The sequence below is a fragment of the Podarcis bocagei genome, assembly GCF_964188305.1.
Source record: "Podarcis bocagei genome assembly, chromosome: 10".
In the NCBI taxonomy this organism is placed as follows: Eukaryota; Metazoa; Chordata; class Lepidosauria; order Squamata; family Lacertidae; genus Podarcis; species Podarcis bocagei.
In genome coordinates this window covers 71,429,109-71,455,839 of record NC_138135.1, presented here as the reverse complement: position 1 = coordinate 71,455,839, position 26,731 = coordinate 71,429,109, and the positions used below count along the sequence as shown (strand labels likewise).

The window sequence follows — 26,731 nt, the reverse complement described above, 5'->3', positions numbered from 1 at the left end:
GACCCCCAGCAGGGGGCTGAGAGGGATACATGCCCAGTGCCTATGCCAAGGTTTCCTCCGTCTGAAATTTAATGAAAGTTGTGGCCAATTTAATCCCAAAATACGTTGTCATGTCTTCTCCTTTGATATCGGGTCTGGCTTCAGGGGAAAGAAGGGGGACTGTGCCTGGGCCTGCAAAGAAACGCTTGTCCGTGCTTAATACCTCCACTCAGATGCTGTCCTTACGTGCAATTTCCCATCACTTTTGTAACTGCAAACAGATATTGTTTTTTGTTTTAATGTGGATTTCTTGCACCACAGCAACGGAGTATTTTAATCCACTTTACTTCCTTAAACCTAAATTTCCAATATGCAGTTGACTCCCGCCCCCGCCCCTCAAATGCCAACAGTCTGCAGGTGACCCAGCACACATTTCCCCTGGAAAACAGTTCCTCACTCAGCAAACGGGTGCTTGCTTGTTTACTATATTCTGTCCCCTATCAGCACCACTCTTTGTATCAAGCACTCCATTAATCTTCTTCTTTGCCTTATTCATCTTACCTGAAGTGTAAGCCCCCTCTAGACTCACCTGGAGCCCTTTCTGTTTCCTGTGCAGCTGTAGCAGTTAGTACAATGTGGAGGCTAAATAAATGTGAAGCTCTCGCCAACTCCCTATCCCCTGCTGGGAAAACTCTGCTGGCTTAGAATCGCATACTTGCTCCCACAGGCATGGGTCCAGACTCCACAAGCACAGAGCTGTTGGTTTGAGCATGTTGCCACATCAAATAGAGGAAGTCTCAGAACACAGAGCACATTCATGCTGTTTTACCAGCCCATGGGGTCCACTGATCAGCTGGCACTGGGAGGTGGAGCGTGCAGGCTCCTAGCAGCCGAGGCAACATTCCCCCGAGGCTCGGCTGGAAATAAAAACACAGAGCTCTCACCTGGATTTCTCCAGCTGGGGTACAAACAAGAGTTGCCGCTTGGCCATGCAGTCTGTGCATGAATGTGTTGCCTCTTTCCCTGTCTTTGCCAGATAAGACAAGACTCCTCTCTCCGGGAATTCAAGGGGCAATGGCTAGCACAGAGACCTTCGCAGCGGTCATCACAAGAGGCTGCGTACAAAGGAAGCACTAAAACCACTTACGTCCGGCTATTATATGTGGCCATATAGCTTCAGCAATAAAGCAAGAACACCTGTAGTACTTTGGAGGTTGCTTTTTATTGCTGTTGCCTCTCTGAAGTTAAACACCAACAGAGGAATAAAATCAATGGTCCTTAAACCATGCTTGTTTTAATACTTGCTGCTACGGTTATTCCCCAGCCAGCTCAAGCAAGCAGTTGTTAATGTTGAGCTAGACTTGAGGATGGCTAAACTTTGTTGTAGACCAGAAAGGTGCAATGTCCAGGATACCTGAGGTGTGGATAGTGACATTATATAGCTTTGTCATACGGTGGCACTATTGAACTGGGTGGAGTCGGAGGTTTTCTGTTGCTGTTCTGTCTTACTTAAGAGAGAGAGACAATCATCATCATCATAAAATCTTTATTACGGTCATAGACCAGCACAAGTAGGGTGGGGGTACAATCATTTAGAATTTGTAGAACATTTTGGAAAGCTAAAAAGTATTAAAACAGAAAGTATATCTAAAGGACTATAAGAATCTAAAAGAAGGGTTAGGAGCATTAAACGGATGTGGAAGAACATAAAAGATTAGTATATAAAAGACTATAAAGGTAAAGGGACCCCTGACCATTAGGTCCAGTCGTGGCCGACTCTGGGGTTGCGGCGCTCATCTCACTTTATTGGCCGAGGGAGCCGGCATACAGCTTCCGGGTCATGTGGCCAGCATGACTAAGCCGCTTCCGGTGAACCAGAGCAGCGCACGGAGACGCCATTTACCTTCCTGCCGGAGCGGTACCTATTTATCTGCTTGCAATTTTGACATGCTTTTAAACTGCTAAGTTGGCAGGAGCATGGACCGAGCATGGGAGCTCACCCCGTCATGGGGATTCGAACCACCGACCTTCTGGTTGTCAATTCCTAGGCTCTGTGGTTTAACCCACAGCGCCACCCGTGTCCCTTATAAAAGACTATAACTCCCTACTAAACATCTTACAAGACAATAATGCCCACACAGAACACAAAGAGCTCATAACCCACCTACTCTCAGCAGCCTGAAGCATCATAACCAGACACTGGAGAGACCTGTCAGGAGTAAGCATGGACCAATGGTATCAAATAGTATGGGAAACAGCCTTGTCAGAAAAACTAACCAACAAATTGAAACTGACAAGAGGACAAATAGAAGAAGATGCCTTCACCCGGTATGGTTCCCCTTTATCACATACACAGACGATGACAAGAATTCACCAACAACATACAAATCAATATGGCTAACCTGATCCAAAACCCCCACCCACCTCACTCACACACGAAAACAAAGATCACCACAGCCAGTCAAAGACAATCAGCCACACCCTTGGCCACTCCCAATCTCCCTCACCACCAAAGGAAAACAAGTGAATAGTAAAGAGAACCGGCACAAGAGGCGCTGACACAATGCCCCACACATACACTGAGTAGAATAGAAGCATTGCCCCCCGACCCCACCTCATTCACCATTCTACCTCTTTCCACCTTTTTCTTCATAATGTGACACTAATGTCTCAACAAATGAAACTGATCTGCAGAAAATGTAACTTGGAAAAAGAGACATTGCACATGCTTTTGTAAACCAAGAAATCTTTAATAAAAATATATTTAAAAAAATAAAATGCGATAATTATCAATTTAGAGAGCACTCTGATGTGAGTGTTCATTAAATCTAGTTTGTGACACAGGTCATCATCCGACGAATTTAAAACCACTCTGTTGGTCTGTCTCTGCACAAAAGGCCAGTTTCTGAATAGTTATACCAGGACTGGCCAATCCCCAGGCTTTGTACTGTCTCCCAATAGCAGGATATGACATCACACACCCCTTCTGTGCCTTAAGATGTCTTGCAGCCTGACCCCTAACAGTTCTTCAGTGGGCTGGGTGCCAACTACACCTCGTTGTGGTCTCAGTTCAAGCTCTGTCGTCTTCGACGCTTTTATTTAATTAAAATATTTACATCTTGCCTGACAAACCCCCAAAGCATGTGACAATCAGTAAACATTAACACACAATGAACCTTTTTTAAGGGCACAGATCACTGGAAGAGTGAAGCTATAAAAAGTCCACACCCTCATATTCAGAAATCATGACTGCAACTGATGTTTTTGGAAGCTTTCCCCGATAGCCACAGGGCGAAATAGCCTCCCCTGGAAGTGTGTTGCCTAGCAACCGGAGGCAGAGATCACAGGCTGGTTCCATCCCTGTAGGTTAGTGTACCTGGACAGGTAGACAATCTGCAGCTTCCATCTCTCCTCATAGCTGTAGTGGCTGATGAAGGCACTGTGGAAACCAGAGGCCTTTCTCCTGGGCATGGTTGGCCAATTGGTGCCAAAGAAGGACAGAACTTTCTTTATGTATGCTACAACAGCAGCAAGGATACTTATTGCAAAATATTGGAAGACACAAGATTTACCCACTCTGGAAGAATGGCAGATGAAGGTGATGGACTACATGGAATTGGCGGAAATGACTGGCAAAATCCGAGACCAGGGAGAAGAGTCAGTTGAAGAAGAATGGAAGAAATTTAAAGATTATCTACAGAAATACTGCAAAATTAATGAATGTTAGAATGATGTTGGATTGAAGTTAAGTGGTTTTTAGCAGCAATATTATAAAGGAATATGTAAAAATGGATTGTTAACAGGTGATAACCTAAAGTTATAATATATTAAGATAAAAGATTAAGATAAAATTAAAGAAGGAAAGGATTTGCTGAATTAACTAATTGAATTGGAATGCAAAAAAGGGAGGTGTGAGGAGGTCAGGGAAACAAGTAAATGAAAGATAAGATATGGAAAGACTGATTTGTTTTTAACTGTTTTTACTTTGTATTTTCTTTTTTTTGGTTTTTTTTTACTTTTTTCTCTTATTTTTGTAATATGCTGAAACTTTAATAAATATCTTTAAAAAAAGAAGAAGATGAAGGCACTGTGGTGAGGAAGATGTAAAATGCCTGCACTCCAGGCCTTAACTGCTCCTGCTTTTGCTGCTCTTACGATGATCGCCTTTGCTGAAAAACTCCTCCATGTGCCACATTTACAGCGTGCTCAGGCATGTGAAGGACACCCTTCCATCAAATGTCAAAGAGATAAATAATTATACGACCTTCTGTAGACACCTGAAGGCAGCCCTGTATCAAGACGCTTTTAATGTGTGGTGTTCTGCTGAGTTGTTGCTGTTGTTGCTGTTGTGTTTCTGTACAAAAAAAAAAAAAATTCCTTCCAGTAGCACCTTAAAGACCAACTAAGTTAGTTCTTGGTATGAGCTTTCGTGTGCATGCACACTTCTTCAGATACACTGAAACAGAAGTTGCCAGATCCTTCTATATAGTGAGAAGGTGGGGAGGGGTATTACTCAGAAGGGTGGTGGGAATGGGAGATTGGCAGATAGCTGAGATGAGCCTGTTGACGACTCTTAACGACTGTAATAGGTCTTACAGGAAAAGGCAAGGGGTGAGAAGGTGAGAAATGGCTTAGTCATGTATAATGAGATAAGAATCCAATGTCTTTGTTCAGACCAGGTCTCTCCATGGTTTTAAGTTTGGTAATGAGTTGCAATTCAGCAGCTTCTCTTTCCAGTCTATTTCTGAAATTCCTTTGTAGTAAAACAGCTACTTTGAGATCTTGTATAGAATGTCCTGGGAGATTGAAGTGTTCTCCTACTGGTTTCTCTGTTTTGTGGTTCTTGATGTCAGATTTATGTCCGTTTATTCTTTGGCGTAAGGTTTGGCCTGTTTGTCCAATATAGAGAGCTGAAGGACACTGTTGGCATTTGATGGCATACACAATGTTAGACGATGAGCAATTAAATAGTCCCGAGATGGTATGTGTGATGTTGTTGGGGCCAGTAATGGTGTTGTCCGGGTGTATGTGGGTGCTACTGGAAGGATTTTTTTTATTTTGACTATGGCAGACCAACACGGCTACCTATCTGTAACTGTGTTTCTGTACGTTATTGTCAGGGAACTAACATCGGAGCGAGAGGCGAAGGGGAGGCTCCCAGATGATGCTGGCGAAGGACCCAGCAGCAGGGGGAGAAACAGCTCAGTAGAGGGGGAAGCCAATCAGCGCAACACCGGGGATAAAGGGAGGCAGACGGGGGGAAGTGGAGAGAGGGCTCCAGGACTCTTCACTGGACATCAGTGAGGAGAGGCCAGGTCCTCCGCTACCCACGCCTTCCCTGCGCAGAAGACTCCCGCGCAGTGAGAGGAGGAGGAGACTGGGTGTCAAACAACTTTTATGTTGGAAGAGGTTCAAGAAACGCCCACTGACGGATTCTGCCAGTGACTGAGGCAGCCACCATGAGAAGGGGCTGTGCAGTCAGAAAGTTTTAACAAGGCAAATTAACCGAGAAAGGCACCAGTTTACGCACGAGTAACTCATACCCATTACAGTTATGTTGGAAGCCACCCAGAGTGGCTCGGGCAACACAGTCAGATGGGCAGACTACTACTACTACTAATAATAATAATAATAATAATAACAATTCATCGCTATTATTGCCTTCCTGCAGTCTTACATTTGCTTGCGCAGTGCTGATCCCAAGCACTTTTGCCCCAGACACAAAAGGTCCGAATGACAGAGCCGCCTCCCCTGCCCATTTTAAACATTTTATTCAAGCTGGAGCTGGAAGTTGCAAAGGAGATGGAGTAGTTTCTTTGCGGGTCTTTCTCTCTCCTTTCCCTGATACCGCATCAGAACACCATGGATGATGTCTTAGAATCCTATTTATTGTACTAAATTTACGAAATTTGCAAAGACTTGCTAAAGAGGAGGAGGGAGATTCTTTTGAAAGTGTTCAAGGCCAAGGTGGTCCCGACAATTGCTTATGCCATCTCAACTTGGGGGACTTTTGTCAACCTATCTCACCTAGAGGTTATTCAAAATCAGTTTTTAAGAGGGATATTGAAACTGCCCAACTGTGTAAGTAATACAGCGTTACGCATGAAACTTAATATTGTATCCCTGGAAAACGCCCTGTGGAAGCACATACTCTGTCACTGGTTATCTCTATGGCACAATCTCCCAAACTTGTATTTGATACAATGTATGTGGAGAGATGATTTCCAGAAACCATGGGTAAAAAATTTACAACTGAAAATTACGGCAATGGGAATCTCACCATCTAAATTACTAGCGCAGGAAATAGTTCCAGCTAAAAGAACAGTAACCTGTAAACTAGAGGAGATGGACTTGCAGCAGAAAATGGTGTTGGGCAATGGTACCTGCTCACCTCAAAACCTTGGTTTATTACCCCTCTTAAGGCTCCCAAATTATTTGAATTCCTTAACTTCTTCGGCTCATAGATATGCCTTTATAAAGGCAAGATTCAACACCTTCCCATCGAACGTGCTGAGAAATAGATTTTCCAATGGACAGATATCGCTCTTATGTGATTGTAATTGTGGGGCACCGGAATCGTTGCATCACATAATCTTTGATTGTGCTTCTCACTCATTGGCCAGGAGCAAGTTTCTTGATCCATATCTAAAGGGAACCGCCGATGATTCGAATGAAGCCAAACTGAGATATCTATTAAATGATGAAGACCCCCTAAGATCACTCACGGTTGCCAGATTCTTGATCAGCGTCCTATCCCTAAAGAAGAAAAACGGACTCCTGTGCGGCTCAGATAACCCTTTTAAACCATGATCTATGGAGGGTTTCTGATACAACAGAATACAATAAAGAGGAAATTTTGGAATGGAAAAAAAGAAAAAATTCTAGAGAAAATAAGCGAAGGAGAGAAAAAGCTGAGAACCAAACCAAAGTCAAAAGAGGTGCTAAGAGAGATCAAATTCCATCAAGCACAATATTCGAAACTGATCAATCAAGAGATTGAGTGGAAAATTAAACAAATGAAGCAGAGATCGTTTGAATCAGCAAATAAATGTGGAAAGTTGCTAGCTTGGCAGCTGAAAAAAAGACAAAAGTTAAACACTGTCACAAACTTGGAGATTCAAGGAAAAATAGTTCAGAAACCAGAAGAAATAAGAAAGTGCTTCCACAGATACTTCAAAGAACTTTATGCACAGGGGCCTCAGAAAGAACCGGAAATAGATCAATTTTTGAGGATAAATGGACTACCTAAAATAAGTCAAGATAAAAGATCAATTCTTAACAGCAAGATAACTCAACAGGAAATTGAAGGTGCCATCCAGAACATGCAGCTGGGCAAATCTCCAGGCCCGGATGGACTTACCTCCAAATATTATAAGACTTTGAAGGACTACTTGACACAACCGTTGTTGGAGGTTTGTAACCAGATCATGGAGGGGAGAAAGGCACCGGAAACGTGGAAAGAAGCATTTATCACATTGATTCCCAAGTCAGAAAGGGAAAAGACTCAGCTTAAGAATTACCGTCCCATCTCACTCCTGAATGTGGATTACAAAATATTTGCAGACATTTTAGCAAATAGACTTAAAAATGTACTAAATGAAGTAATTCACAAGGACCAAGCAGGCTTTCTCCCTGGCAGACATATGTCTGACAACACTAGGAACATTATTGATATACTGGAGTTGTTGCGAATTAGAAACACAAGGGCTGCCTTAATCTTTATTGATGCGGAGAAAGCATTTGACAACATTTCTTGGATGTTTATGAAGAAAAACTTGAAAGGGATGGGAGTGGGACGGGGGTTTGAAAATGGACTAGAAGCAATCTATTCAGAACAAAAAGCTAAATTGATAGTGAACAATGTGGTATCGGAGGAACTCCAAATTGAAAAAGGGACACGACAGGGGTGCCCTTTATCCCCTCTGCTATTTATTTCTGTTCTGGAGGTATTGCTGAATATGATCAGGGAGGACCAGTTGGTGCAGGGTATAGTGGTCGGAGTGAAACAATACAAACTGAAAGCTTTTGCAGATGACCTAGTCATCACAGTACAGGAGCCAGAATCTAGCACAAAAAGAGTTCTTGAACTTATTTTGGAGTTTGGTCGGGTGGCGGGATTCAAGCTAAACAAACAAAAAACTAAGGTTTTGGCCAAAAATTTGACGCCTACAGAGATAGAGGGGTACCAGAGAGAGACAGAGCTAAGCGTGGTTAAAAAAGTGAAATACCTGGGGGTATCTTTGTCCACCAAAAATTTAAATCTATTCAAAGATAATTATGAAAAATGTTGGTCGGAAATTAAAAAAGACTTGGATATTTGGTCAAGATTGAAACTTACCTTGTCAGGCCGAATCGCAGCTATAAAGATGTGTGTTCTGCCAAAAATGCTATTCTTATTTCAAACCCTCCAGGTCGTGGACAGAATGGAATGTTTCGGAAAATGGCAGAAGGATATATCTAAGTTTGTCTGGCAGGGCAAAAAGCCCCGAATTAAATTCAAAATACTAACTGACTCAAAAGAAAGAGGGGGGTTTGCCCTGCCGGATTTAAGGTTGTACTATGAGGCTGCAGCCTTCTGCTGGCTGAAGGATTGGTTTTTGTTGGAAAACACCGATGTCCTAGATCTGGAAGGGTTTGACAATGTTTATGGTTGGCATGCATACTTGTGGTATGACAAGGCGAAGGTTCATAAATTGTTTAAAAACCATATTGTCAGAAAATCAATTTTTGCCGTCTGGATGAAGTATAAGGACTTATTAGAAAGCAAGACCCCGAGGTGGTTATCACCAGTGGAAGCCAAGATCTCTAAAAAAAGGCCCAATATGGAGGCCTACTGGCCAAAATATTGGGAATTGATTGAAAGAGTTGGAGATAATTGGAAGCTCCAAAGCCAGGACAAACTAAAAAATAAGGTGCGAGATTGGTTACATTATGCTCAAATTCAAGAGGTATTTAAAATGGATAAAAAAGTGGGTTTCCAGTTGGAGAAATCGAAACTGGAGACGGAGTTACTAGAACCAAAGACTAAGGTACTTTCGAGGATGTATGACTTGCTGCTTAAATGGAACACACAGGATGAGACAGTTAAATCTGCTATGATAAAATGGGCACAGGATGTAGGACACAACATTATGTCTGAGGACTGGGAAAGGTTATGGAACACCGGCATGAAATTCACGGCATGTAGTGCCTTGAAAGAGAACATTATGAAAATGGTATACCGGTGGTACATGACCCCAGTCAAGCTGGCTAAAATATATCATCTTTCTGATAATAAGTGTTGGAAATGCAAGGAGGCAGAAGGGACATTCTTTCACCTCTGGTGGACCTGCCCGAAAGTAAAGGCCTTTTGGGAAATGATACATAATGAGCTGAAAAAGGTATTTAGATATACCTTTTCTAAGAAACCAGAGGCCTTTCTTCTGGGCATGGTGGACCGGAAGGTGCCAAAGAAGGACAGAACCTTGTTTATGTATGCAACCACAGCAGCTAGGATTCTTATTGCAAAGTTCTGGAAGACACCAGATTTACCCACACTGGAGGACTGGCAGACGCAGCTGATGGATTACATGGAGTTGGCAGAAATGACTGGCAGAATTCGAGATCTGAGCGAAGAAACAATGGAGGAGGACTGGAAAAAATTTAAGGACTACTTGCAAAAACACTATAAGTTGTTTGAATGTTAAGATTGTGCACGATTAAGAAACGTTATGCTTCTGCAATTTATTTAAGTAAATGATAAAGTAAGTATTGATGGAAAAAAAGAGACAAATTAGAAACAAAATATTATGTTTAATAAGAGTGTTAAAACTAAATTACAAATTTTCAAAGTTGGTAACATAATAAATTTAAAGGTATAATAAGATGGGAAACAAGATAACAAATTGCTGAACTGGCTAGAATAATGAATGCAATGCCGAGAGGATGCGAGGAGGTCCAAAAGCGAATTGTCGAAAGACGTTATGAAAGTTTCTTAACTTTTTCTTCTTTTTCTTTATTTTTCTTTATATATAAAAAAATGTTTCTTGCATGTTGTTATGTAAACAAACCTGTTAACCTATGGAAAGAAACGCAATAAAAAATTTTTATAAAAAAAAATAAATAAACCATGATCTATGTTTTAGGATGTAACTAGGTGATACCACCACTGATGTCTTTTATTAATTTATGAGCAGAGGGCGATGTTTATGTTGCAAATTTATTGTAATGTATGTTGTTGGTCTTTTGCTTATTTTGCTTTGGTTCTTGTCTGTTTTCTGTAAGTTTTTGGCTGTTTTAAATTTGGAGGTTTAAGTATATATATGTTGGTGGGAAACTGTCGTGTGACGGGCCAATGGCCGTAATAAATATCAATCAATTTCTGGCTGGGAGGCCTTGGTCCTTCGGTTCTGCAGCCCTGTGGCAACCGGGGTTGCTTCCAGGTTGAGACATAGTTTGCAAACGTGCCACTGAGATCTCGGGAGCAGGTCACTGGCAACAGGGTTGTTGGTTTTGTAACGGGCTGTTCCCTGGGATACAAACTGGATTTCGCATGCCAACAACGTCATGCGGATACTGCAGAAAAAACTTGTGTGCATGAGGAGCACTGGTCACACATCTGGAAGCGCCCTAGGGGGAGAGCAGCTTCTGGCGATGTGATATCAAAAGAGTAAAGGGCAGTCATTGCTTCAGATCAGGTCTACACAACTTGTAGCCCTCTTTAGGCTAAACCCGCCCTCGCCTCTCCTTCCCTGTATTTGTAGTTCTAGCAGACAGTAAATACAGCACGATCACCAGCCCTCTCACTGCTACAGATGCTCGTGGGATGCATTTTGAGCACTGGGGCACTTTGGTCCATCCATCCCTGTATCTTCCTCAACCCAACTTGTATCAAGCCAGCCAGCAGACAGATGACGCTTCTGGTGACTCATGGGAAGTTAAGTGTATTTTGGCTCAGCAGATGTGCACATTGGCTTGCGTTCTGGCACTTGTAGATTGATTGAGGCATGCTCAGTCCAGTCACTTAGTCTAAGCCTCTTCCTCCCTGCCAGATACAGCCTTGAGTCCTTTTTATCGGCCTAGAACACATTTATCCTTAAAGCACCTTGTTTCAATAGAATGGCTGCAGGCAGCGTTTTGCTGCAGAGCAGAAAAGAGGGACAGCTGATCTTGTTCAGCCTTAAGTCTTCGGGGAAATCTCTTTTTCTGCCTGGCGAATAAGAGACGAGGTGGTCAAAATTACTGTCCTATCCAGGACAGAAGATTAATACCTCAACCTAGGAGCGGAAAAGGAAAAGGAAATTAAGCCAAACTTGTTTCTGTGTTGCCAAGGAAAGACTTCCGCAAGCTACTGAGGAAGGGGTGGTTGAGATCCTGCGAACAATGCAGTGAACAAAGTCTCTTTTCTGAGCTGGACTGTAGTGCAGTGGCAGACCTACATTTTGGGGGGCACTGAAGCTTGAACTGATATGGGGGCCCCTTCGCCACCAGCAACAAGGGACTCAGCTATACAGCTGTAAAGTGCATTATACAAATGTGACACGAGAGGGTGATGGTGAGCTATGGCAAATTATATTTATATATATATATATAAATATATGCTTTCGTAGATTTTCACGGGTACAGGAATGCATGTTTTGGTGTCTTCGGGTGTCTTCCCGTGTAAGAGTTGGGGTGTCTAGGAGACGTTTCGACGAGGTCTCACTCGTCATCTTCAGGCTGGTGCTTTCGGCTTCTTGTTACTGGAACAGAGCAGGATCTCAGTGTTTGAGTTCCTATAAATACTGTTGAGGGGGTGTGGTGTATAGCCTCCAACGTTCTGGGCAGAGAGGAAGTTCCCAGGTTAGTGTGTCTTTTCTTCTTTTGTTCATTAATTACTTGAGGGATATCTTGAGTGTTTTCTTGAGTGATATTCTGAGTACCACTTAGGAGGGTCATTAGGTGTGGATTAGTTGCTAAAGCTTTCGTGTCTTGACCTCTTGACCTTGTGAAGAGTTTTTTTCTGAGAAGATGGCTGTACTGCACTTAGTTGTGCTCTGGCTTGGCTTCGTGTATAGGGGCGAGCTGTGGTTTTGTGCCCTGTGCCAGCCAGATCTGTGTAGGGATTGCAGGGGGGTGCAGCATCCGGAGGTGCCACTATGGTTTGGCTACTGGATGGTGTCTGTAATTTATCTGTGGAGAGGGTCTGGGTTTGGGTCTGGTGTGGTTGATTGGAGATGGCGTTCTGTGTGCCTCTGGTTCTGGTGTCGGTTTTTGTGGGGAGGGCTATTTTCCAGATGTCTGGCAGGCGGGACGTATCGTCACGCTTGTTCATGTTGTGAGGGTGTTTCTCTATCTCGATGGCTTCCATGATTATTCTCTTGTGGTGGTGTTCCATGTTAAAGAGCAATTTGGAATCTGAAAAATTAATTTCGTGTCCTGTTTCTTTCATGTGTTGGTAAAGAGAGGAAGTTTTTTCTTCTTTTTTGACGGCATTCTTGTGTTCTGCGATACGTGCATTTATTCGTCTGTTTGTTTGTCCAATGTACGAAACCCCAAAGATAAAATCCAGTTAGAAAACCAAGGGGTCTATGAAATACCCTGCAAAGTCTGCCCAGCCACGTACATTGGACAAACAAACAGACGAATAAATGCACGTATCGCCGAAGACAAGAATGCCGTCAAAAAAGAAGAAAAAACTTCCTCTCTTTACCAACACATGAAAGAAACAGGACACGAAATTAATTTTTCAGATTCCAAATTGCTCTTTAACATGGAACACCACCACAAGAGAATAATCATGGAAGCCATCGAGATAGAGAAACACCCTCACAACATGAACAAGCGTGACGATACGTCCCGCCTGCCAGACATCTGGAAAATAGCCCTCCCCACAAAAACCGACACCAGAACCAGAGGCACACAGAACGCCATCTCCAATCAACCACACCAGACCCAAACCCAGACCCTCTCCACAGATAAATTACAGACACCATCCAGTAGCCAAACCATAGTGGCACCTCCGGATGCTGCACCCCCCTGCAATCCCTACACAGATCTGGCTGGCACAGGGCACAAAACCACAGCTCGCCCCTATACACGAAGCCAAGCCAGAGCACAACTAAGTGCAGTACAGCCATCTTCTCAGAAAAAACTCTTCACAAGGTCAAGAGGTCAAGACACGAAAGCTTTAGCAACTAATCCACACCTAATGACCCTCCTAAGTGGTACTCAGAATATCACTCAAGAAAACACTCAAGATATCCCTCAAGTAATTAATGAACAAAAGAAGAAAAGACACACTAACCTGGGAACTTCCTCTCTGCCCAGAACGTTGGAGGCTATACACCACACCCCCTCAACAGTATTTATAGGAACTCAAACACTGAGATCCTGCTCTGTTCCAGTAACAAGAAGCCGAAAGCACCAGCCTGAAGATGACGAGTGAGACCTCGTCGAAACGTCGCCTAGACACCCCAACTCTTACACGGGAAGACACCCGAAGACACCAAAACATATATATATATATATATATATATATAAGCATTTTCACAACGTTTTTTATATGTGTCTAGATTCCACCAAGGTCTGGGGAACCACTGCTATCTTCTTAATGGGGTTTTTCCACAACATACCACCACACACGCACACACACAAAAAGCTACATCATTTCAGATTTTGATTAAAATTGCTGCACTGGATTATCTCACGTGTCAAAGCCACTGATGTGAATAAAAATTTCCTATGCCTTATAGTTTTCAAGTTATGGAGGGGGAGTGAAAATTAGAAAAAAATAGGGAAATATTATATGCAGGCATGATGCATTTTTTAGTCAATTTATAAAAGCAACGTGAACTAAAGTAGCTTATGGGGCCCCTCCAGGAATAGGAGCTCTGAACTTTAAGCTTCTTTAGTTTCATTGTAGAGCCATCTTTTCTGTAGTGCTCTGGGTTCACAGTCATTGTCTAAAGCAGGAGTTGGGAATCTTTTTCAGCCTGAGGCGACATCCCTTTCTGAGAAACCTTCCAGGAGATGGCAGGGCCAAAGGCAAAAATGGGCGGAATGTAAATTTTATCCATGTACAGAAAGCTAGTTTGTACACACGGGTCTTTCTGTCCTCTGTCCAGGCAAGCAAGAGTCGTCATCATGAGTTCTATTCTATGAAATTCCAGCCAGGAAGAAACACTCAAACAAGGTGTGATGCAAAGCTTGGGTTGCCATATTTCAAAAAGTGAGATTTGTTAGTTTTGCCCCAAAGTTGTTGAGCTTTTTCTGCAAAATCTTTAAAAAAAAGTTTTTGAGCTATTTTTAAGGAAATTTGCCAAAAACTAAACTTCTGACATGGGTTGCAGTACATCCAGAATTTCCCAGACAATTCAGTGATTTCCACCTGGACACTGTTGCCAACAGCTGAATTCTGCCTATGTCTTGGAAATTCCAGGCATATGGCAACCCTAAGCAAAGCAGGTGAAAGGTCTTACCTGGAGAAGAGTCTGTAGGGCCATGTAAGAGGCTTGTAGGGCTGCATTTTGCCTCCAGGTCTAAGCATGAGAACATCTAGAAGTTATCCACAGAAGCCAAATATTACCAGCATCCCCTCTGATGCTACCAAACTGTACATTGGCTCCAAATGGCAAATGTAGAACCAGGGAAGAGTGATGGGTGCCCCAGTTGCAGAACTTCTGGGGTGCTGCAAGGGGTGCTGCAACTATGGCATCTGTTATGTATTGAGTTGAATAGTATCCAAAATGCAGCAGTCTGATTGGTCCTAGAACAATAGGATTCAGAATGCAGCAGTCTGATTGGTCCACAGGAGCCACCCAATCCAGCTCCAGGTGGAAGTGAATCCGCAACCTGATTGGCCTACAGGAGAATCCCGGAATTAGCCAATCACGTGGGGCCCATTGTGTAAATAATGTATATAAAGCAGACATTCTGGGGGAACTTCCATTGCTCCTCACCACTATGAGCTGAATAAAGAGCATGAAATCCTCTCTCGACTCTGAGTATATTTCAGCATCTAACAGAAGGTGAGACGAGAGGCAAGGGGCAGCAGATTTAGGTGTCGCACAGGCCACCACTGAAATTTTAGATGCCAAGGTCTGCCACTGCAAATGGGGAGCGTGCAACACAGCTAGTCTGCGACTGCTTTGGACTGTGGTTCACAGCTGCCTTGCAAGAGCTGCCTATCATGGATCAAAACTGCTGATGCATTGGAAGCTGAAGCCCCGTCTGAATGGCAGAATCTTCTTTGTAGGAGAAGGCAGCTGTATTGCAGTGTGCAGCACCTTTCATGGGGTTGTGAAGATGGCATCAGCAGTCTCACATGTGTACATGTGTACATTCTTTGTACCTGCGAGCACAAGTAGCCCAGATGCACACTCGTGCAATTATTCACAGGTAACTAACTCTTGGGATCGCAGGTGGCGCTGTGGGTAAAACCTCAGTGCCTAGGACTTGCCGATCATATGGTCGGCGGTTCGAATCCCCGCGGCGGGGTGAGCTCCCGTCTTTCGGTCCCAGCTCCTGCCCACCTAGCAGTTCGAAAGCACCCCCAGGTGCAAGTAGATAAATAGGTACCGCTCTGGCAGGAAGGTAAACGGCGTTTCCGTGTGCTGCGCTGGTGCTGGCTCGCCAGAGCAGCTTCGTCACGCTGCCCACGTGACCCGGAAGTGTCTCCGGACAGCGCTGGCCCCCAGCCTCTTAAGTGAGATGGGCGCACAACCCTAGAGTCGGACACGACTGGCCCATACGGGCAGGGGTACCTTTACCTTCTTAACTAACTTTCAGTGAGCATGCTGTCTGCGAACCTGCACGGACAATAGCTGAGCTGCCCAAATCGGCAAGCGTACAGTCTTCCACGCAAACACTTGCATACGCTTAGAGGCAGCTTGTTTGTGTGTTCCGTGTAACAAATGAGCTAGCCTTGCTCTTCGAGATAAGCCTGATGCTAGATAACACACTGCTGTGAAAGAAGAGTAGAGGTATTACTGTTCTTTCGATTGCAAAATTGAATTATTGCCTCGGGCATGATGCTGGAGGTTCTCCTGCTTCCATATAATCTCCGGAGATGGAGAGATCCATTATTGATACTCTAGGCGTGGGTTGCATTAAATTTTTCATGACAGCTAATTTCAATAGCACCTTTCATTGCACAGTATACTCTCAACCCACCAGGGTCCTCTCTGTGCTTCCCTCTCTCAGGTCTCGAGGTTGACAGATGGATAGCGGCATGCAGCTTGCCTCGCAAGAGCCGGGTGTCAAGCCAGTGAAGAATGGCCGCCTCCATCTTGCCTCAATTTCTCAGCAATGGGGAACCAAGCTATTTTTTACCTCCTGTCGTGCCAAGTGTCCTCCTTCTGTATAATGTGCTGACAAAGGATGGCAATCCCGTTCTTTTTCCCAAGGTGACAGAATTGTAGAGAACATAATGATTCAACTGCGTTTGGCTAAAGCGGTGTACGTTTCCTTCGGAGTGAGTCCCACTGAACTGGGCTGTAAGAAGAAGAAGAAGAGTTTGGATTTGATATCCCGCTTTATCACTACCCAAAGCGGCCAACATTCTCCTTTCCCTTCCTCCCCCACAACAAACACTCTGTGAGGTGAGTGGGGCTGAGAGACTTCAAGGAAGTGTGACTGGCCCAAGGTCACCCAGCAGCTGCAGGTGGAGGAGCGGAGACACGAACCCGGTTTCCCAGATTACGTGACTACCGCTCTTAACCACTACACCACACTGGCTCTAGGAAATCTGCAGAATGAATCCCTGATAGCAGGACAGAGGTGAGGAGAGGGAAACCTGCAGTCGTTACATTTTAGGCTGACTTGTAAATCCCTCCCATTCCCCTGAATTGGGCCCAGAAAATAAACTGACAATCAGTGCAGCTGTTTTAAAATGGGAGTTACCTGAAACTTGTTTTGATGAATTGGAAGAGCCGCAAAAAGATTCAATCGAGCACATGGATTGATAATATGGACAGATTAGCTACATACAAACAAATTGCATGTCGGCGCAAAATAAGAATGGATAAATATGAAGAAATCTGGAACGAATATTTAAGCGATAAGGCAGATAGTGGTGGGAAGTAGGGGGAGGGGAGAGAGGTGGGAAAATATTGTTTAAAAAGGTGTAGTCGTAGGTATATTAGTGTATTCAAATCTGAATTGTCAAATTGTGTTATTATTGTTATTATGGTTTTTGTTGTATGTGTCCTTTGCGGCTGATGTTTGTATCGAAAAAATGATTAAACAAATTAACCCTTGAACACTTTAAAAAGGGGGGGAGTTACCTGAGTTCTAAATGGATCCCCCAGCCAGTAAATCTGCATTTTGGACCCACCTGAAGTCTCCAAATCATCTTCAAGAGCAGCCCCACGAAAAGCATGTTGGGACCATCCAGTCTGGAGGTTACCAGAGTATCATAGTGCTGAGCTCTTCAGCTGTAGCACAGACCCATTCAACGAAGACGAGGGCACCCCATGATTTCCCTGTATTACTTCCCCTTTAGCATATCTGGAGTCAGAGATGCCAGTCTTCCAAAATTGTAGGGGTCTGGCATGATTAGCGCATGTGTGATGCCACACACAAAAGGCTCGTCTCCCAACAGTGGCGTAGCGTGGGGGGTGCAGGGGGGGCCGGGCGCACCGGGCGCAACATCTGGGGGTTAGGGTTAGGGGGCGCAAATCCATGGGTTAGGGGGTGCAAATCCACGGGTTAGGGGGCGCAAATTACTTGCCTTGCCCCGGGTGCTGACAACCCACGCTACGCCACTGTCTCCCAACACCGTGCAGCCCACTGCAGTCTTCCACGACATCGTTTCTTCTGGATGAGGCTGAGCACTCTGGCGGAGCCGGGTACTGTAGCTGTGCTGTGCGTCACAGATAAAATAATGATTTTTGCTTGCTCTTTTGCTTCTGCTTTCTGATGCCTTAATGTTTCCATTAGTGCGCTTAATAAGGATGTGGCACACTGCACTAAGTGCACCATTGGTTTACTTTAAATGTGCCCATAAACCGTTGCATTCCTGAAACTGTTCGCCCCTTTCTTTGGGGGGTCACTCATTGAGAGAAAAAGGGGAGGCCGCTGGCTTGCAACTGGCTGCTTCTCTCTTGCTTTGGCAGCCTCCTGTTCACAATTCCCTGCGCACTGGTGATCTTTCGCCTGCAGCAAGGATGGAATTTGGCATTTGCTAGGGGTTTCTGGAGTGAGGCTGAGGTTTCCAACCAAAAGAAGCCTTCTATGGGAGTAAACAAATTGAAAGAACAAACAGCCAGAGACCACACATATGGTTAATGACAACATCTTGCAGTTGGAAATGGCAGATGCTGTTGAAAGAATGGCCTACAGGAAGAGTCGCAAGCTGTTTTTGTGGAAGGCTTGTGGCTCTGTACCGGAGCACACACTTTGCATGCAAAAGGTCCCAGATTCAGTCCCTGGCATCTCTGAGTTGGGTTGGGAAAGGCTGAAGCTTCAGAGAGCCACTGCTAGTCAGATGAGCTAATGGCCGCGATAGACGGGCGCTTCCTGTGCTGCTTCGGTTTTGACTTTTGTGCCACAGTAGGTACAAACATGTGCTGTGATGAAGACAGAGAAATCTATTCTCACTATATTGCATCAGAGAGACTGTGACCACCCTGTTTTCACGCTTTCCACCTGCAATTTGTTCTCTCTTCCCCCACCAGTCCAGCTCGTGGGTCCCCAGTGATTCTTCCCCTGCTGAACCATCCTAATCACTTTCCATAATTAATCCAGAGTGCCAGTGCCAATGGGATTTCTCAGTGGTGGAACTTGGGCTCTCAGATTTCAGTGGTGCCTCTTAGGGTTGCCATATTTCAAAAAGTAAAAACCAGGACGTCCTGAATTAGTTTTTGGGTTTTTTTGAAACCACCAAAATTGTTGATTTTTTTGATTGACTTGCCTAAGATCCAGGACAAAGCGCCGCCTTTCGGAAATTCCCTCCGGACCTCAATTCCACCTTTGAAATCCCAATAATGTCCAGAAAAATCCAGATGTATGGCAGCCCTAGTTCCATTCTAAATAATAGTTGTGGCATCCCTTGTGCTCCCCTAAATCCGCCTCTGGACAAACCTTGGCCCCTGGCCCTTTGTCAGTATCCCCTGCAAAGGTTAAGGGGAGAGGTCCCTTTCCAGGCATAATGTTAGTGAATAATGCTAAAGGCTGGCTATATGCCTTCAACCCAACACAGTTACCCCAAGCTAGCTGTTTGGCAGTCAGAGCTATATGAAAAAAGGGCTTTGTTTGCCTTCTGCCCTGTTGTTAACTGTGCAAACATGCGGTTATCTTATTTACAATGGAAATGCTGCACCTTTACTTACTAGGGGAAAAGGCTGTGTTAATAACCTATTCTGGGATTTCAGTACTATGTTTGGAAGTAGTCCAGCCTTTTCCTCTTTCACCACAACCTGCAACAGAGGGGACCTGCTTCTAATTGTTTCCTTTATGTGTCTTCCTCCTCTTCTCGCTGACTTCCTCCTTTCTCTTTTATTTTCTTTTTTAAAAAGAATAAGCCCAAAGGTTTTAATGATAGTGAAGACAAAATCCAAATGCTGGTGGTTCGCCTTAAGCTAGACCAAGATATGCAACCAGACCTATCCATTGAAGATCAGGCCAGAGCTATGGTCCCCCGTGGATCACTTGAACATTGTTGAGGGTCTTAGCAGACCATTTTATGGCTCTTCTGCTGTTAGTGGCAATTATTTAAAAAACTGTGCTTAGATACTGTATGATTTTTCAATTCAATTTCCATTGCTTCTCTTTGAATTCCATAGATAAAACATAACAGAAATAGAAGAGGCAACAAAAACACAATTCAACATCAATATGAATGTTTAATGTGATGGATGTGCTTCTCATTCTTGTCTTTCTGGCTGCTACTCCTGTCCATGCCTCCTCCTGTCACTTCCAGTCCACCCTGCTCACCTTCCAGGTGGACCATCAGCTTCTTAGAATTAAACAGCTTCTGCGTAGCTGCTGCTCCTGCTGTTCTTCATGGATGTGCTGTGGACTACCTGAGTGAAGTTCATGGACCACTGGTGATCCATGAGCAAGTTTGGGGACCCCTGGTCTATAGCATACATTGAGCTGGAGCTTCTCATCCACTTGTATTTCATAGAATCATAGAGTTGGAAGAGACCACAAGGGCCATCGAGTCCAACCCCCTGCCAAGCAGGAAACACCATCAGAGTATTTGGTCTGTTACTTATAGTCCACTCTGCTCCATGGACTGAGGGCAGGTTTTAAAAGTAAAGGACCCCTGACAGTTAAGTCCAGTCGCAAATGACTCTGGGGTTGTGGTGCTCATCTCGCTTTACTGGCTGAGGGAGCCAACTTTTTCCCACAGACAGTTTTTCCGGGTCATGTGGCCAGCATGACTAAGCCACTTCTGGCGAAACCAGAGCAGCGCATGAAAACGCTGTTTAGCTTCCTGCCAGAGTGGTACCTATTTATCTACTTGCACTTTGACATGCTTTCGAACTGCTAAGTTGACAGGAGCAGGGACCGAGCAATAGGAGCTCACCCCCGTCGTGGGGATTCGAACTGCCAACCTTCTGATCTGCAAGCCCTGGGCTCTGTGGTTTAGACCACAGTAAATTCTTAACAGGTGCCTGACCATTAGCTTCTGCACAGCAGGGGACATACCTAAGCATCTGCAAAGTTTTCCACATTTTACGGTTGCCATCTGGAGAATTTTCTCTAACATCTATCTAAACTTACTGCATAGTTGTGCTTACAGAAATAAAAACATTTCTAGGGAGTACCTGATCATGGATGGATGGAAAGAAAGGTCAAAGTATGGATTTCCCAAGAACTAAAAAATAAGACAGAAGCAGAAATACTAATACTAATAATAATATTAGCCACTCTGGGCAGCTCCCAACAAAACATTAAAAACACAATAAAACCTCAACCATTAAAATCTTCCCTGAACAGGGCTGCCTACAGATGTCTTATAAAAGTCAAATAGTTGTTTATCTCTTTGACCTCTAATGGGAGGACGTTCCACAGGGTGGTCACCACTACCAAGAAGGCCCTCTGCCTGGTTCCCTGTGACCACACTTCTCACAGTAGGGGAACCACCAGAAGGCCCTTGGTGCTGGATTTCTGTGTCCAGGCTGAATGATGGGAATGGAGACACTTCTTCAGGTATACAGGGCAAAAGCCGTCTAGGGCTTTAAAGGTCAGCACCAACACTTTGAATTGTGCTCAGAAACATACTGGGGGCCAGTGTTATGTGGTCCCGGCAGCCACTCCCCGTCACCAGTCTAGCTGCTACGTTCTGGAATAGTTGTAGTTTCCGAGTCCCCTCCAAAGGTAGCCCCATGTAGAGCGCATTGCAGTAGTCCAAGAGGGAGATAACCAGCGCATGTACCACTCTGGTGACAGCTGTGAGTCCAATATGACCCCCAGGTTGCACAGCTGGTCCTTCAGTGGTACAGTTAACCCATTCAGGGCCAGGAAAAGTACACTAAAGGGGAGGGGTAAGAAGCATCTCTTTAGGACCACCAGAATTCCTAGTGCCTAATGTCCAAAGAACTCATTTATCCATCAGACTCCTGAGGTCACTTGTTGGATGAAAACACTGCAAGGTGGAAGCAGCCTGGCTGACTCATCTCAAAGAAATTGATAAGGTACCTAAACATTTTGCTTCGTAACTTTCTTTTTAGGAGTACAAGGCACACAAACTGTCTCTCTCTCTCTCTAACAAAAACTCAAAGTCTGGGGGCCTTTCTGGCTGTGGGTCTAGTACACCCCATCGCGGGGATTCGAACCGCTGACCTGATTGGCAAGCCCCAGGCTCTGTGGTTTAACCCACAGCGCCACCCGTGTCCCTACAGCTCTCCCAACCACCCATTAAAAGGTAAAGATCCCTGACAGTTAAGTCCAGTCGTGAATGACTCAAGGGAGCCAATGTTTGTCCACTAACAGTTTTTCTGGGTCACGTGGCCAGGATGACTAAGCCACTTCTGGCAAAACCAGAGCAGCGCACGGAAATGCCAACTGGGACCTTCTGACTGGCAAGCCCTAGGCTCAATGGTTTAGACCACAGTGTGACCCGCAACCCTATCCATTAAACGCCTGCAAATAGGTGATCTCTCCGACTCTCTTTTCCCAGTTGCAAGTTCTCCCATCTTCAAGTGTAGGGATTTATAACTATCCCATAAGAATGAATGGGACATGTTTGCCTAAGTAGGAGAATCTACAAAACTCAGGTTGATCCTCAGTTCTATGTTCTTCTAAAAGGGATACATTTTGGGACACCACTAATTAGGTGGGGGATAAACCTGGTCCTTGTCATTGCTGACACCAGCCAGTAAGAACCTATCCTGTCCCTATCTGCATAGTGGGGAAAGTCGTTTACCAACATTAGTCTCAAAACCATTTAAGGGAGATTTACAACATTTTCTCTGTTCCATAAAGAGCCTAAGATGTATCTTGCTAATGGTACCAGTTACAGATGGGTAGCCGTGTTGGTCTGCCATAGTCAAAATAAAAAAATTCCTTCCTGTAGCACCTTAAAGACCAACTAAGTTAGTTCTTGGTATAAGCTTTCGTGTGCATGCACACTTCTTCAGATACACATGTGTGTATCTGAAGAAGTGTGCATGCACACGAAAGCTTATACCAAGAACTAACTTAGTTGGTCTTTAAGGTGCTACAGGAAGGAATTTTTTTATTCTTGCTAATGGTAATAATGGATGAGCAGGAATTTGAACTCTTCTCTTCTGGGCAGTGGCGTAGCGTGGGGGGTGCAGGGGGGGCCGGCCACACCGGGCGCAACATCTGGGGGTTAGGGTTAGGGGGCGCAAATCCACGGGTTAGGGGGCGCAAATCCACGGGTTAGGGGGCGCAAATCCATGGGTTAGGGGGCGCAAATCCACGGGTTAGGGGGCGCAAATTACTTGTCTTGCCCCGGGTGCTGACAACCCACGCTACGCCACTGCCGCTGCTCCAGCTTCTCATCGGCCCTAGTCCTAACCACAGGCTTAGCCTAAAGGGCAGAAGGACGGGGGGGGGGGGCACAAAAGTTAGACTAACTATTAGGGTAGCAGAAAGGACTGGTCACATGAAGCTGATTAGAACTTTTAATTGATAGGCACTTGTATTATCAGCTGGGAGAGGATTCTGTTGAATGGAACATTCTTATACATATGTTATTAAATATTATCAAAGATTGCTGCATTCCCTGCTGGCTCGTCTGCTACCGCCAGGAGTGTGTCACCTGTGTTGAAATAAAACTCAGTTGCCCATCTCGCCAGCTTCTTTGCACAGAATATGGGGTATGGCCACCCTGTCTCCTCTCAGGCAGCAAAAAGTCCCTGCACAGAGTTATCCTTATGGGGCTATCCTCTTGCAGTGGAAATTTAAGTTTCTTCCTAGTGTGGAGGCTTGATTGGTTAATTAGTACTGCTACTGGGGGTGGGGGGAGCGGAGTTTAAAAATAAGGAAACCTGGACCCATGTCAGGACAGCTGGTGAATGATTTATAAATCTACAAATAAGGAAGTGGCTGAGAAGAAGAGGGAGGAGAACAGGCAAGCTCTTTGATCCGCAGAAAATCACAAGCCTGGCTCTCCCCATTTATGTGAATATGAAGTTAGTGTGTTGATAAAAAAAAGGAGGAATGGAGGCATAAAAACATTTATGGAAGACTGGAAAGGTTAACTGAGGGAGTTGCATGTTATATTTGTGGCAAAATAATAAAACAGTTTGCACAAGGGCTGCAGCTGCCCTTTTATTTATCGTTTTTGTTTTGACTTTCAGTTTTCTCCTGCATTTTCTGGTGGTGGGGGAGGGAATAACTATCTAGCCAATGTGCTGGACCTGATTTAAATATACAAGTATTTAGCATGCATGGTTTTTATTCTTTAAATCTCAGTCATGGCAAGGGGAATAAAATCAGAACTTGGACCATGGCACAGGAAGGGCTTTTTAACCATTTCCCCACACTCTCTGAAAGAGAATCCTTCCCCCACACTGCTATCCTATACTTGTTCATCTTGCTTTTTAAAGATATGACAAGAAAGGTTCTAAAAAGGAGGAAACCGTATGCAAGATTCCATAAATTCCATATGAGTTTAGCTTCCACATTTGACATTAGTGTTGTTCACTTATTTTGTTTTGTATGCCTACGACTCCTGCCAGTCTTAATATTAATAATATCTACCGAATAACCATTAGTTATGTCACACTTATTCCAATATCTCCAGATAGGACCTATACCAAGACTGTGATAATGTGCACATTTAACTGAATAGGTTAAAAAGCAGATCGTCCATTCATTAAAAACTTAATTGATGGGCGGTCATAGTGGCAGTGCACCCAAGCTAAATAAAACTATGCACAATAACGAGATGAAATGTAATATACATATCTTTTGCACAATGAATGTGACAAAACACTTGTTTTTCTAAAAGGGGAAAGATTGTGTGTGTTCTAACAAAAAGGAACACTAGAGGGCACCAGACATCTCCCTAGAATCTCGACATCCCTATTTCAGGCGCAATACTGTATTTTGTTTACATAGATCTCTCCACTCACCATTGTGTTTTAAGAAGAGCATTGGTATGGTCTGGGGTTGTTTTACCTGGACCCAGAAGCAGTGGCGTAGCGTTGGTTGTCAGCACCCGGGGCAAGGCAAGTAATTTGCGCCCCCTAACCTGTGGATTTTAGTAGGGGCAGAGACCTTCGAGTGCGCCCCCCCAGATGTTGCACCCGCCCCCCCCCATGCTACGCCACTGCCCAGAAGAGAAGAGTTCAAATTCCTGCTCATCCATTATTACCATTAGCAAGATACATCTTAGGCTCTTTATGGAACAGAGAAAATGTTGTAAATCTCCCTTAAATGGTTTTGAGGCTAATGTTGGTAAACGACTTTCCCCACTATGCAGATAGGGACAGGATAGGTTCTTACTGGCTGGTGTCAGCAATGACAAGGACCAGGTTTATCCCCCACCTAATTAGTGGTGTCCCAAAATGTATCCCTTTTAGAAGAACGTAGAACTGAGGATCAACCTCATGTCCCATTCATTCTTATGGGATAGTTATAAATCACTACACTTGAAGATGGGAGAACTTGCAATTGGGAAAAGAGAGTCAGAGAGATCACCTATTTGCAGGCGTTTAATGGATAGGGTTGCGGGTCACACTGTGGTCTAAACCACTGAGCCTAGGGCTTGCCAGTCAGAAGGTCCCAGTTGGCATTTCCGTGCGCTGCTCTGGTTTTGCCAGAAGTGGCTTAGTCATGCTGGCCACGTGACCCAGAAAAACTGTCAGTGGACAAACATCAGCTCCCTTGAGTCATTCACGACTGGACTTAACTGTCAGGAATCCTTTACCTTTTAATGGGTGGTTGGGAGAGCTGTAGGGACACGGGTGGCGCTGTGGGTTAAACCACAGAGCCTGGGGCTTGCCAATCAGGTCGGCGGTTCAAATCCCCGCGATGGGGTGGGCTCCCGTTGCTCGGTCCCTGCTTCTGCCAACCTAGCAGTTTGAAAGCACGTCAAAGTGCAAGTAGATAAATAGGTACCGCTCCAGCGGGAAGGTAAACGGTGTTTCCGTGTGCTTAGAAGCAGCTTAGTCATGCTGGCCACATGACCCGGAAGCTGTACGCCGGCTCCCTCGGCCAATAAAGCGAGATGAGCGCCGCAACCCCAGAGTCGGTCACGACTGGACCTAATGGTCAGGGGTCCCTTTACCTAGGTGAGCTGTGCTATTCCACAAGGCAGGGGAAGGTTTGGACCAGTTTTCCTTCTAGATGGGCTGCCTTCCCAGTGGATGAGCCCCATCTGCCCCTCTACAGCACATGCAGAAAGCACTTTAACCACTGGACTCACTATTGGTCTTGTCCAACCTGCCAGAGCTTGTCTTCACATGCAAAGAAAGTCCCTAAGCCACCAAAGGTTTTAGATAACATTGGCTACCCTCACCTGCTTTAGCCAGCTGGTCAGTCATTCCTGCGGTGGGGCTGCTTCTAGGAGCCACAGGTGAGAGCAAAGTGCAGAGTGGGGACCAAAGGTGGACGTACTATTCCAGCAGCACAGTGTGTGTCCCCCGTCAAGTTACTACCCCTCCCCTAGCACCCCAACTCTCAAGTGCATGAAAAAACTTGTGTATTCATTAGGCACTGTCCAAATTACTTAGGAAGCCCAAACCTCCTTGCCTGACGCCAAAATGAAAAAGTTGGCACCAGGTAGATCTCCCTGGGGAAAGTGTTTGATAGATGGAGAAGCTACTGCAGGAAAAGCCACCCTCCTTGGAAGTGATATGCAGAGCCTCCAGTAACGATCTCAGGCTCTGGGGCAGGTTCATATGCAGAAAAGTGACAAGCTGTGGGGGTGATAATGAATTGGCACTCTGCATGTGTCAATCTTCAGAAGACCTAGCATGAAAGTTTAAGAATCAGAGAAACACTGAAGTAGAAAGGGTTTGGTGGCTGCATTCTTTTTGCAATTGCTGGGCTTGATCCTAAGAAGTTACAACTTGCTGCACTCCATAAAACATGTTTTATGCACGGGCCAACACCTATTTCCAATTAAGCAAAACCGGTTATGAGACAATGGTTATAAAATGATTTTTTAAAAAAAATTAATTGTATTTTCAGTTTCTACTTTTTTCCCTTGGTCATTTTGTGCATGTGAGGAAGAAATACAAGAATAGATTGGGCGCTTTTTTCCCAGAGGGGAAATGGTTCAACCCAGAGTGATTTCTTAAAAGAATTGTTGTAGTGGCTTAAACTGCAAGTTCGTAGTTTGTTATGTAAGAAGCCACTTCCTGAGCAG

At 44.6% G+C, this 26,731-nt stretch overlaps 1 long non-coding RNA gene across 1 annotated transcript; it reads left to right on the top strand.

Annotated features, from left to right (window-relative positions):
* Positions 1-16,690: 16,690 nt before the first annotated feature.
* On the top strand, positions 16,691-16,943 carry LOC308596713. The gene is made up of 2 exons (XR_014012679.1): positions 16,691-16,812; positions 16,867-16,943. It is a non-coding gene; the product is annotated as an uncharacterized lncRNA (long non-coding RNA).
* The last annotated feature ends 9,788 nt before the right edge of the window (positions 16,944-26,731 follow it).